Raw genomic sequence first — 9,890 nt, 5'->3', positions numbered from 1 at the left:
TCAGAACACTCCGTCAATCTGTCAGAAGCGAGAAGTGCTAAGGTTGTGGGTGGCCACCCATTAAGGGGCAGAAAATCGATTTGGGGGAAACTTAGCAAACAAAACATCCAACTGCATCCTGTGTTAACTGTTAACCCTACTTAATGGTATTCTCTGAAACTTTCACTTCTACAAGAACACAGCCGAGCACCGAGTAAAATCCCATAATGTGGGTCTCAGTGTGGAATCCACAATGTCACAAAGCCCATTTTTAAACACTTTTATTTGTACTTCAAAATTTAAGCCCAAGACAGAACTTCACAGGAAATCCACCCTGATGAAACGTTCTTCCGAGGCTGAACACCTGCGTCCCCTCAGTCTCCTCGAACAGAACGTGTATACGTTAACCGCCTTCCGTCCACCACCGCCGCATTCTTGCCAATGAGCGAATTATACCCACATCAGCTAAAAGGTTGCATCCTGGATATTCTTAGCTATGCCCTGATTTGACCAACTGCCAAATATTTTCCGGGATAAAGTCACTCATAGTCTTTGGCTGCTTTTTGGAGACGAAGTCCAAACAACTCTGAAGTCGCTCTCCTTTGGCGGGGGGCAGGGGGGGAATTGCTTCCCAGGCATTAGTAACTGGCACGGAACTTGGCATCACTGGGGAGAGAACCTGCAAGACCAAAGGAGAATCATTCGATAGAACGGCCAACCAGGTGACTCAAAACTGAAGGCTACATTTAAAGACCCTAACTTAAAGAAAAGGCAATGGTAGCAGCAGTCGTTCTAGCCAAGCACTAGGCCCACACTGTTGAAGGCACCGTCGGTGCAGGCCGGTGCGGTTCCCAGGGGACTCGACACTGCAGCGTGCCCTGGGGAGCTGATGCTCAAAGGGAACAGTGTCTGGCAACGGCCAGTCTGGAGACATTCACACCTGACCCTCTCCTGGAGGTAAAACTTTGCAAGTCAGACCTAAATGTCCATGCGAGTCCCGTGGAGCAGTCACACCCACTCAGCGGCAACCGTAACGCAAGAAGCGGGTTCCCCACTCGCTAACACATCCTTTTACTGGGTTTTACTTCCAGGCTGTAAGCTGCTGGGGCCGGTTTTCAGGCTTATTAAATCCCACCCCAAATCTAGCCTCCTTGGTGACTGAACAAATATGTGACCTTAAAGAGCCCACACATACCTCCCAATCTGAACAGAAAAAGGCACGAGCCCACTGCAAGCCTGGCATTTCAACGGGAACAGCGCCAGACACCGGCCCGGCCCAGCACCACTGTGCTGCTTGCTCGCTCACGTGCCAGCCAACCCGGCCCTCTGCCACCCGAGGCGGCTCTCGCCAGTCACGTCGCGCGGACACGACCACACGATCGGAGTGAACCCCGCGGAGAGCTCCCGGCTGCTGGAAACAAAGCACCCGGAAACCTGATAGCCCTGCCGGTGTCAGGACGGCCCTTCTCTCCTGAAGGTCAGGATGCGGTGCTGAGGGGGTCACGGTCCTCGTACGTTCACACCGCCACAGCTGGCAGACTTTCTACATTCCTGTCTGTTTCAATGAGTGCTTTCATTGCCTTGAAATGTGTGACAAGCACTCTTTCATACCCCGGTTAAGAACATGACCCCAAACTGGGCTACTTGCCCATTTCTGGCACCTCCTCTAGCCTGTACCGTCAGAACCATTAATCAAGGGGCCTAGAGCGTGACAAGGCAGCCGCACTGTCGGTTTTCAAGTTGCAGAGGGACAATGCGTGGGGTCTTGGCCGGGTAGACACAGTTCCCTCTGGAATCCATTCAGTTTGATCCCTGATAAAGCCTGAACTTTTTTTTTTAAGTTTTTTACTTATTTTTAAGAAAGAGAGAGTGCAAACGGGGAGGGGCAGAGAGACGGAGAATCTCGAGCACACTCCACACCGTCAGTGCAGAGCTCGACACCAGGCTCGAGCTCATGAACCAGGAGATCATGACCTGAACCCAAGTCGAGAGTCGGAGGCTTAACCGACCGAGCCATCCAGGCACCCCAAGCCTGAACCTTTAAAAGCACAGAGACAAACCCCAAAGCCTCAGAATAGATGGGTTTCCCCTCAGCCGAGGTTTTCAGACAGGGATAACTAACCATCATAGGCTTGCGGGGCTTCTTAGAAAAACAAAGACAGAAACACTACAAAGCAACAGGGGAAGAATCATTTCACTTACTTGAGGCGAAGCAGTCCCGTACTCACACGCTGCGGACATCTAGCAAAGAAAACAGACCTGTGTTACAATCTCCCTGCCGCTCAGCACAATCCTAAGCCCAGGGCAGGAGCGGCAAAACCAAACATGCCAGCCGCGTCCGTTCAGAAGGTCTCTGCTTACACACACCAGAAAGCCTCTTCAGACACGTCGCCCCTGGCAGCTACTTCTGGAGGGTCCTTTTTCAGCCTCAGAAACCGAGGCTGGGACTGTACCTGGCGAGGAGAAATTGCAAGAGAAAAACCTGCTGAAGATACACACGGGTACTCGCAAGCAGCTCACTTTCAAATCGGACCTGAATTTTCCAGAGAGCCAACCTGGGAAACTGAGCTTCAGACATCCACATTCCACACAGAAAGGCCTTTCTTTGCCTTCAGACAGGGATAACTTTACATCATCACGGACTCAGCTCCCACCAGCCAGCCGGTTACAGCGCGGGCAGATTCCATTCTTCCCCTACCAAATTCTGCTCTACGTCCCTCATGAAGTATTCTCAAACTTGTGTACTAACTTTCCTTCAAAGGTAAAAACTGTTGACACCTAGAGCCTAGATGTCCCCAGCATCCCAGATCTGACTCAGTGACACTTCCTGCCCGTTAGTTTTAATTTTTTTCTAATGTTTATTTTTGAAAGAGAGAGAGAGAGAGCACAAACGGGGTAGGGGCAGGGGGAGAGGGAGACACAGAATCCGAAGCAGGCTCCAAGGGCCTCAAACCCACGAGCCGGGAGATCATGACCTGTGCCTAAGCGGGTGCTCAACCAACTGAGCCCCCCAGGTGCCCCCCTGCCCTTTAAAAGACAGGTTCTACCTGAGCAAAAGTGCCTGAGAACGGAGTATGGGGTTTATCTGTCGGTAAAATGCTGCAGACAGCGCGGTTACTTCTTCCAGGCAGCCCGTTCAAGGCCAACTGTACGAAGGGGACCTGCTGCCAAGAGGCAACATGACACAAGGTCATTTCTCCTTCGCTCACCTATGCGTATGAAAGGATCCACAGAGCAAGATCAGTTTTTTAAGTAAAGGATTATAGATCTGCCCCAAGAGCTACTTAAAAATAGCCAGGGCTATAATCTTGCTGCAATAAAAATCCATGAGCTAAAAGTAGATCAGATTGTCTAATTTCTCCCATACAACTGTTCTTGAAACAGCCACACAATTCTTGGGCTCACTCCAGGGCCACGCACACCCGTGGCAGGAGGTGTACATTTAAACACTTTGTAGGTAGTTCGGAGGCATAGCCAGGTCTGGAAAGCAGTAACACTGTCTGACAAAGAGATAAAGCTCTGGTGGGGTTATCTCACAACAGCCTGAGACTAGAGCCTGCATCTTTCAAATTCATCTAATACAAGGTTTCATCAACCTCAGCTCTGAGGTTCTGGGGAGATAGTCTTTGTCGTGGGGGGTGGTCTTGGGCATTGCAGGATACTAGGCAGCATCCGTTAGATACCATTAGCATCCTCCACCCCCCAGCAGAGAACCACTGGTCTAACCGCACCCCCCCCCGCCACCCCGCCACCAACTGGTCTAATCGGACGTCAATAATTCTTCAATGAGACTGAAAAATGGTTTTAGCACCCCCACACAATTTGCCCTATTTTTATGGTTCTTTAAAAACAAAACAACAATAAATAACAGCTATGTAACTCTAAGCCTCAGTTTCTTTACTCAGTAGCAAAGGAGAAAGTAACTACTGCACATAAGACTTGTTAGAAATCGTTTGGTGGGAGACTGTTTGGGAAGGAGCCTAGCAGGGTTCCACACCACTTCCCTTACCCAGGCAGTAACAATCCTGGGAGGCTCGCATCCCTGAAATCTAACAGATGGGACACTAAAGGGACCCTAACTTATGCAATTCTGGCAATGAGCTAAAAAGACTTATTTCCATTAATAGAAATCTCATCACAAAAACCCTTACACTCAATGGTTTTCAGCGGGGCGCCTGGGTGGCTCAGTCGGTTAAGCATCCGACTTTGGCTGAGATCATGAGCTCCCGGTTTGTGAGTTCCAGCCCCTAGCCACGTGTTGGGCTCTGCGCCGACAGCTCTGAGCCCGCTTCAGATTCTGTCTCCCTCTCTCTCTGTCCCTCCCCTGCTCATGCTCTCAAATTAAATGAACGTTAAAAAAAAAAAAAAACCCAGGGGCGCCTGGGTGGCTCAGTCGGTTAAGCGGCCAGCTTTGGCTCAGGTCATGATCTCACGGTCCGTGAGTTCGAGCCCCGCGTCAGGCTCTGTGCTGACCGCTCAGAGCCTGGAGCCTGTTTCGGATTCTGTGTCTCCCTCTCTCTCTGACCCTCCCCCGTTCATGCTCTGTCTCTCTCTGTCTCAAAAATAAATAAACGTGAAAAAAAAAAAAAAAAAACCAAAAAACACCAAACCTGGGGTGCCTGGGTGGCTCAGTCAGTTAACCACCAGACTTCGGCTCAGCTCATGGTCTCATGCACGGTTTATGGGTTCGAGCCCTATGGCAGGCTCTGTGCTGACCGCTGGAGGCCTGGAGCCTGCCTCAGATTCTGTGTCTCCCTCTCCCCCTTCCCACGCTCTCTCTCAAAATTAAACACACATTAAAAAAATAAATAAACCCCAGAACTTTAAATCATCTATAAGAGAAACACGGACAACCTATCTCATCCTAACAGAAGCAACATTAAGACGTTCTCAAGATTGGTTATTTCAAAAGCTGAGCCTCAAGGCATCAGAACTCTTCAGAAAAGATGTCCTTTCACACAAGGATAACTTTGAATCACGCACAAATATTTCTAAATCCCTCCCCGCACCGCAACCAACACCCATTTCCTGAGTCTCTCTCCCACCCCAGTATGCAGCAACCATTTTGGTCCCAAACAGTGACACCTAGTGGCCCCAAATTACACTGGCACAGACCCTACTCATTTCCGGATTCTGGGTCCATTTTTCTCACCCTACCTGGATTTATGCGTCAACGTGTTCATGAAATTAAACTTAAAATCAGAATACGGGGTGAGACGGCGGAACGTGACAGGCCTGCGCATCATCTGGACTTTCTCACTTCTGGTGACCACCCATGTCCTGCCGGCACCCATTCTTACCCATTTCAGGGCTCCATCCGTCACTTTTAAACTTCACCCTGCAGGTCTGCTGCTCGCGGTCTCCGCAGACGCCAAAGAAAAGCCTGCGGGGAAGGGAAAAGTGAGCATGGACGGTTCGTTGTAAACTCATGACTTTCCCAAATCTGCAATCCCACTTATAACTGTAGGATGGAATAAAAACTACGGAATGGGGCCGTTCACAAGACCCTCCAGGAGGAAGTACTCGGGTGCCCTCTCCCGGGGCGGCCCTGGGAGACCCGCAGGGCCGGCACGCGGTGGCTGTGCGGCTCACCGGGCTGAGCAGGCTGGAAGAACCTCCCTGAAAAATAAAGCCTCCAAAAAAGGGCTTGAGCTCTCTCCCACCAACCATTAACACTCGAACCATTCAGAAAGCGTTCTTTCACCCAGCATCTCAACTAACCCCAACCACGGTAGACGCGACGCCGGTTTATCGTGGCCTCTGAAGAAAGGGGGGGGGGGGCAAGTGAACCAGCGTCGGGTCAAGGAAGACCCCATTTCCCCACCACCGCAGCCTTACCAGCACCAAACACCCGAGACTGCTCGTTCCGTTCGGGCCAGACACACGCCGCCATGACTCCCAGCCACGCGGCCTGTTTCGAAGAGAAGGCGGAACTGCGCCTGCGCGCAAATCTTCGCGGCAGTCTCGGCAGAGCTCTCGCGATGCTGGGAAAAGGCTCATGGGAAATGTAGTCCAAACAACCGTCGCTGGGGGCGGCCGCAACCTCAGCGAGAGCCTGGAGCTGCGGTGGCCGCCACCAGGGACAGTAGAGAGCCTGGGGTGGGAGGCCTGATCTTTGAAGAAAACGAAGATGGACGGTTGTTTCAGTTACAGCCATTTATCTCGTGTCCACGGATTGTCCCTGGCCAAGACTGGGTTGGCTTACAAAGTGGGGGGCGGGGCTGGGGGGGGGGGCTCACGAGGGAAATGGATAAGGAAACCGAGGCCCGGCCGGATTTCGTTCTTAATTGCCCTGCGGAGTTCACCTGGGGCGGGGAGGGGGTCATCTGGGTGATGGGTTGCGTTAGAGAAGGGGGTGCTGATTCCCGGGGACTGTGGGGGCGTCGGGCGCAGCAGCAGGTGAAGCTGGGGCGGGGGCGGGGAGGCTCCGGCGGCAGGGGGCGCCAACGAGCAGCTATCCGACTGACCCTCCGCGGCTCTCGCCGTGTGGCTTTAATTCCGACGGGGGAGCAAATAAATTATGAAAACTGGGAATGGTGTAGCACCCACCGCCCCTTCTGACCGCTGTTTTTCAGGCAACACTCTGGCTCCGTGTTTGAAGTAGCAATCGGGAGAAACAACTAGAGTCAGGGCCACAACTTACACCTGTTTGGAAATTAAGTTTGCAAGCCCGGGAAGCCTCTTCTGCATTAGCCTGTCCCCATTGTCTTCGACCCTTTTAGCAAGGTTCTCAGGGGCATTTAGTCTGGGTTATATTTTTCTGTATATGACCGAATGTCGCAGGCGCTTATCTTCATGTTACCACATTTGTTTATGTTTGCCTCCCTTAATTTTGATTGTAAGTTCTTCAAGGCAGGAGACGTCGCTTTTAATTATTTTTTTTTCTTTTTTCATTTCCTCACAGGGCCTCATTGGTATTCCGCTGCCTCTGCCGGCAGTAAGCACTCAACAAATAATAGTTGACTCACTTCGCGGTAACTTCTGTCATGTGAAATTGACTCTTAAGGGTCTCTGTCTTGCCCTTAAAGGCACTGTTTTGTATATTACCAAAAGGAAGCGTGGGTTCCCTCCCTGTAAACTAAGTTCCTTTCATTTCAGACTTGGAGAGGGAATTTGGAGGGTAGAAGTTACGAGAAGCTGCTTGTCTGTCGGCAAGCAACCTGCTGCAGGCAAAACATAGTACTAGCAAACACTTCATAGCACCTACTATGTGCCATTCACGACTTTTGGACCCTATGTGTGTCGGTTGCTTTAATCTGCACCACCGCCCTGTGAAGCGTGCTGTCACTACCCCCGTTTTCCAGAGGAGGGAATGCAAGCATTGAGAGACGAGGTAACTTTCCCAAATTCACACAACTAGTCATTGCTGGAGTCAGGGTTTGATCTCAGCCCTGCAGAATTCATGCTTTTAGCACTAAGTTTTACTGAACTGCATACATCTATAAATCAGTCATATTACGGGGCTTTTGGGTGTGGGGGGAGGGGAGCAAAGAGGGGTTTTGTGTGTTTGTAGGGGTGGTTAGGGATGGAATCGGCGGGCGGGGCGGGGGGGCACCTGTTCCGTGGTTTTGAGCCACTTTAGGGCAGGAAGGGTGAGGATGGCAGGCTGCAGGGGTGGATGGGTACAAGACTGTGAGGCTCTGGGCTCTGGCAGGGGCGTCTTGAGTCCCAGACTAGTTGCCACCTACTGTGTGGTGAGGGGCCCCTGTGCCATGGTCCACGGTGTAACTTTGACACCGACAAGGCACTTAATGGAAGAACAGCAGGCTCACAGCGGGTGGGCTGGCACGGGCGGCTGGGCAGTGGCCAAGAGGACAGAGCAAAACGCAGTGAGCGGGCTGGTGCCGGAGCACATGTCGGGCACGCTGCCCGGGCAGTCCAGAAATCAGTGGGAAAGACAACAAAGGATGCATCAGATTTCTGAACTAGCAGGCAGGGGTTCAGAGCTGTCGAGACCAAAGTGGTAGTGTTGTGATTTCTTCCACGCTCATTGCTGGTGAGGTCTGGGACGTTAGAGTTTTTAACGTACGGTGGCATTATTATGTAGCTGTCAGTCAAGGCTAGTGTGGCTCTGTATTTACTGACGTGGAAAGAGTCACACAGTCTAGCCGTAAGTGACAGAAGTAGATCACAAGCTGAACAGAGCCAAAGTGCTGGTCCAGGACCTTGGCTCTGAGCACCGGGGTGAAATGCAGTCAGCTGTCCTGCTGTGTTCAGGTGGTTAGCTTGCGGAGTCCCATCCACTGATAGGATTTAAAACATGGTGTCTGAAACCCACATGAATAGGAAACAGAGTCTTTGGAATATTGAGGTTAATTTCTTAACCTGGAAAGGAAACCTGTACCGTCATCAGCCAGAACAGAAGGTGGGTAGGTTTATCCCAAGCAGCGGACTGCTTACACCATGAACAGTGGCACCACGACTTATAGGAAGTTCGTCTGTGCAGCAGCACCGTTCATCGCCAGCCCACAGCTGTTGTTTCTACATCTTACAAACGGAACAGAGCTACTGGACGAGTTTGTGCTCCAGTGGCGGGAAGCTCCTCCCCAGCCCTAAGGGTGAGTCTCGATTAGTCTGCACCAGACCCTTGCGGTAACTCTATTCCTTCTGCCAGGAATTCAGAAATGGGTTTGTGATGCAATTCTGCCAAGTTGGGGAAAGTTTTCTTGTTTTTAAAAACAGCAGCCTCTCTTCTGGCTTTGGGACACCGCGAAGATGTGATGCTCGAGGCTGTGGCAGCCATCTTGCATCTGTGAGGCTTGCTGCAAAGCAAGAGGCCAAAATCTGACCCGGCAGAGTGGAAACCAAAAACGTAGAGTCTGTGATGATGAACTGCCGAAATCCCAGTCCTGAAGCCCCCCACCTTCAGACCTTTTGTTCTGATTCAGAGTCACATATTTTTACATTTTACTGAGTTTCTGAATGCGAGAGGCATCTTACAAACAATGGCATGTTAGTTTCAGTGACACGCAGAATGTGAGATTTAAAAAAAAAAAAATCTCCTTACTGTTTCGGCCATCTTCAGTTTGGTGTTCTGTTAGAGTCAAAACCATCCTAAATTATCTGATCGACCTGTCCCAAATCTTTTTTTTTTTTTTTTTTTTTAATTATAACTCTCCGAAAGAACGAGTCAGGGCAAAATAAAAGGAGAGGCACCTGGATGGCTCAGTCAGGTAAGCGTGTGACTTCAGCTCAGGTCATGATCTCACAGTTCACCAGTTTGAGCCTTGCATCGGGCTCTGTGCTGACAGCTCAGAGCCTGGAGGCTGCTTCGGATTCTGTGTCTCCCTTTCTCTCTGCCCCTCCCCTGCTCAGGCTCTCTGTCTCTCAAAAATAAATAAAACGTTAAAAAGAAAAAAAACAATAAAGTGTACCCTATTTATGGAGAAGAGGCGACCTTGGCATTGCAGTGGGTTCTTTCCTGTGTTTGCCAACAGCAGGCATTTCACTTGCCTGCTCTGAAGAGCTGTTGCCTCTCATAAAATTATTGCTTAATGGGTTCTTAAAAAATAAGGGCGTATGTGAAGAATGTGTAATGTCCTGTTGACCTCTTCTGCTCTTTTCAGGACACGTCTCTCCATTCCCAGAAACCCTGCCTTCTCACGACTGCTGCCCAGCCTTTGCTTATACTGTTTGTTCCCTTTGCCTTGAAATTTCCTTCCCTTCATCCTCTTCTCTGCTGAGCAAATTCCAACTCCTATGTCAATACCCCCTCCGCAAAGTCTCACCTGAGAAGCTGCAACAGTCCCGAGCTCTTTCCTCGGTGTTCTGTCCCAGGCTGGTTTAGCACATGCACTGCACCCAGACAGGCTTGGAGTCGAGCCCCAGCCCTGCTGCTTCTAGCTGAGTATCCCTTATCCCTAGGCAAATGACCTCCCCCTCTGTCTCAGCCTCTTTTCTTTTTATTATTA

At 50.7% G+C, this 9,890-nt stretch overlaps 2 long non-coding RNA genes across 3 annotated transcripts; one reads left to right on the top strand and one right to left on the bottom strand.

The window, feature by feature from the left end:
• Positions 1-244: 244 nt before the first annotated feature.
• On the bottom strand, positions 245-5,902 carry LOC122233495. Of its 2 annotated transcripts, XR_006211038.1 has the most exons (5): positions 5,818-5,902; positions 5,280-5,362; positions 2,347-2,432; positions 2,182-2,220; positions 245-658 (listed from the first exon to the last, which is right to left on the bottom strand). It is a non-coding gene; the product is annotated as an uncharacterized LOC122233495 (long non-coding RNA). The 2 variants fall into 2 exon arrangements; XR_006211039.1 differs by lacking the exon at positions 2,347-2,432.
• A 120-nt stretch (positions 5,903-6,022) lies between these two features.
• Positions 6,023-9,176, top strand: LOC122233496. Its single transcript, XR_006211040.1, has 3 exons — positions 6,023-6,174; positions 6,884-7,312; positions 8,266-9,176. It is a non-coding gene; the product is annotated as an uncharacterized LOC122233496 (long non-coding RNA).
• Positions 9,177-9,890: the final 714 nt, after the last annotated feature.

The sequence above is a fragment of the Panthera tigris genome, chromosome E1 (genome assembly GCF_018350195.1).
Source record: "Panthera tigris isolate Pti1 chromosome E1, P.tigris_Pti1_mat1.1, whole genome shotgun sequence".
NCBI classification, from domain to species: domain Eukaryota; kingdom Metazoa; phylum Chordata; class Mammalia; order Carnivora; family Felidae; genus Panthera; species Panthera tigris.
Note: the sequence above shows the minus strand (reverse complement) of the source record. Positions and strands in the feature narration are given on the sequence as shown.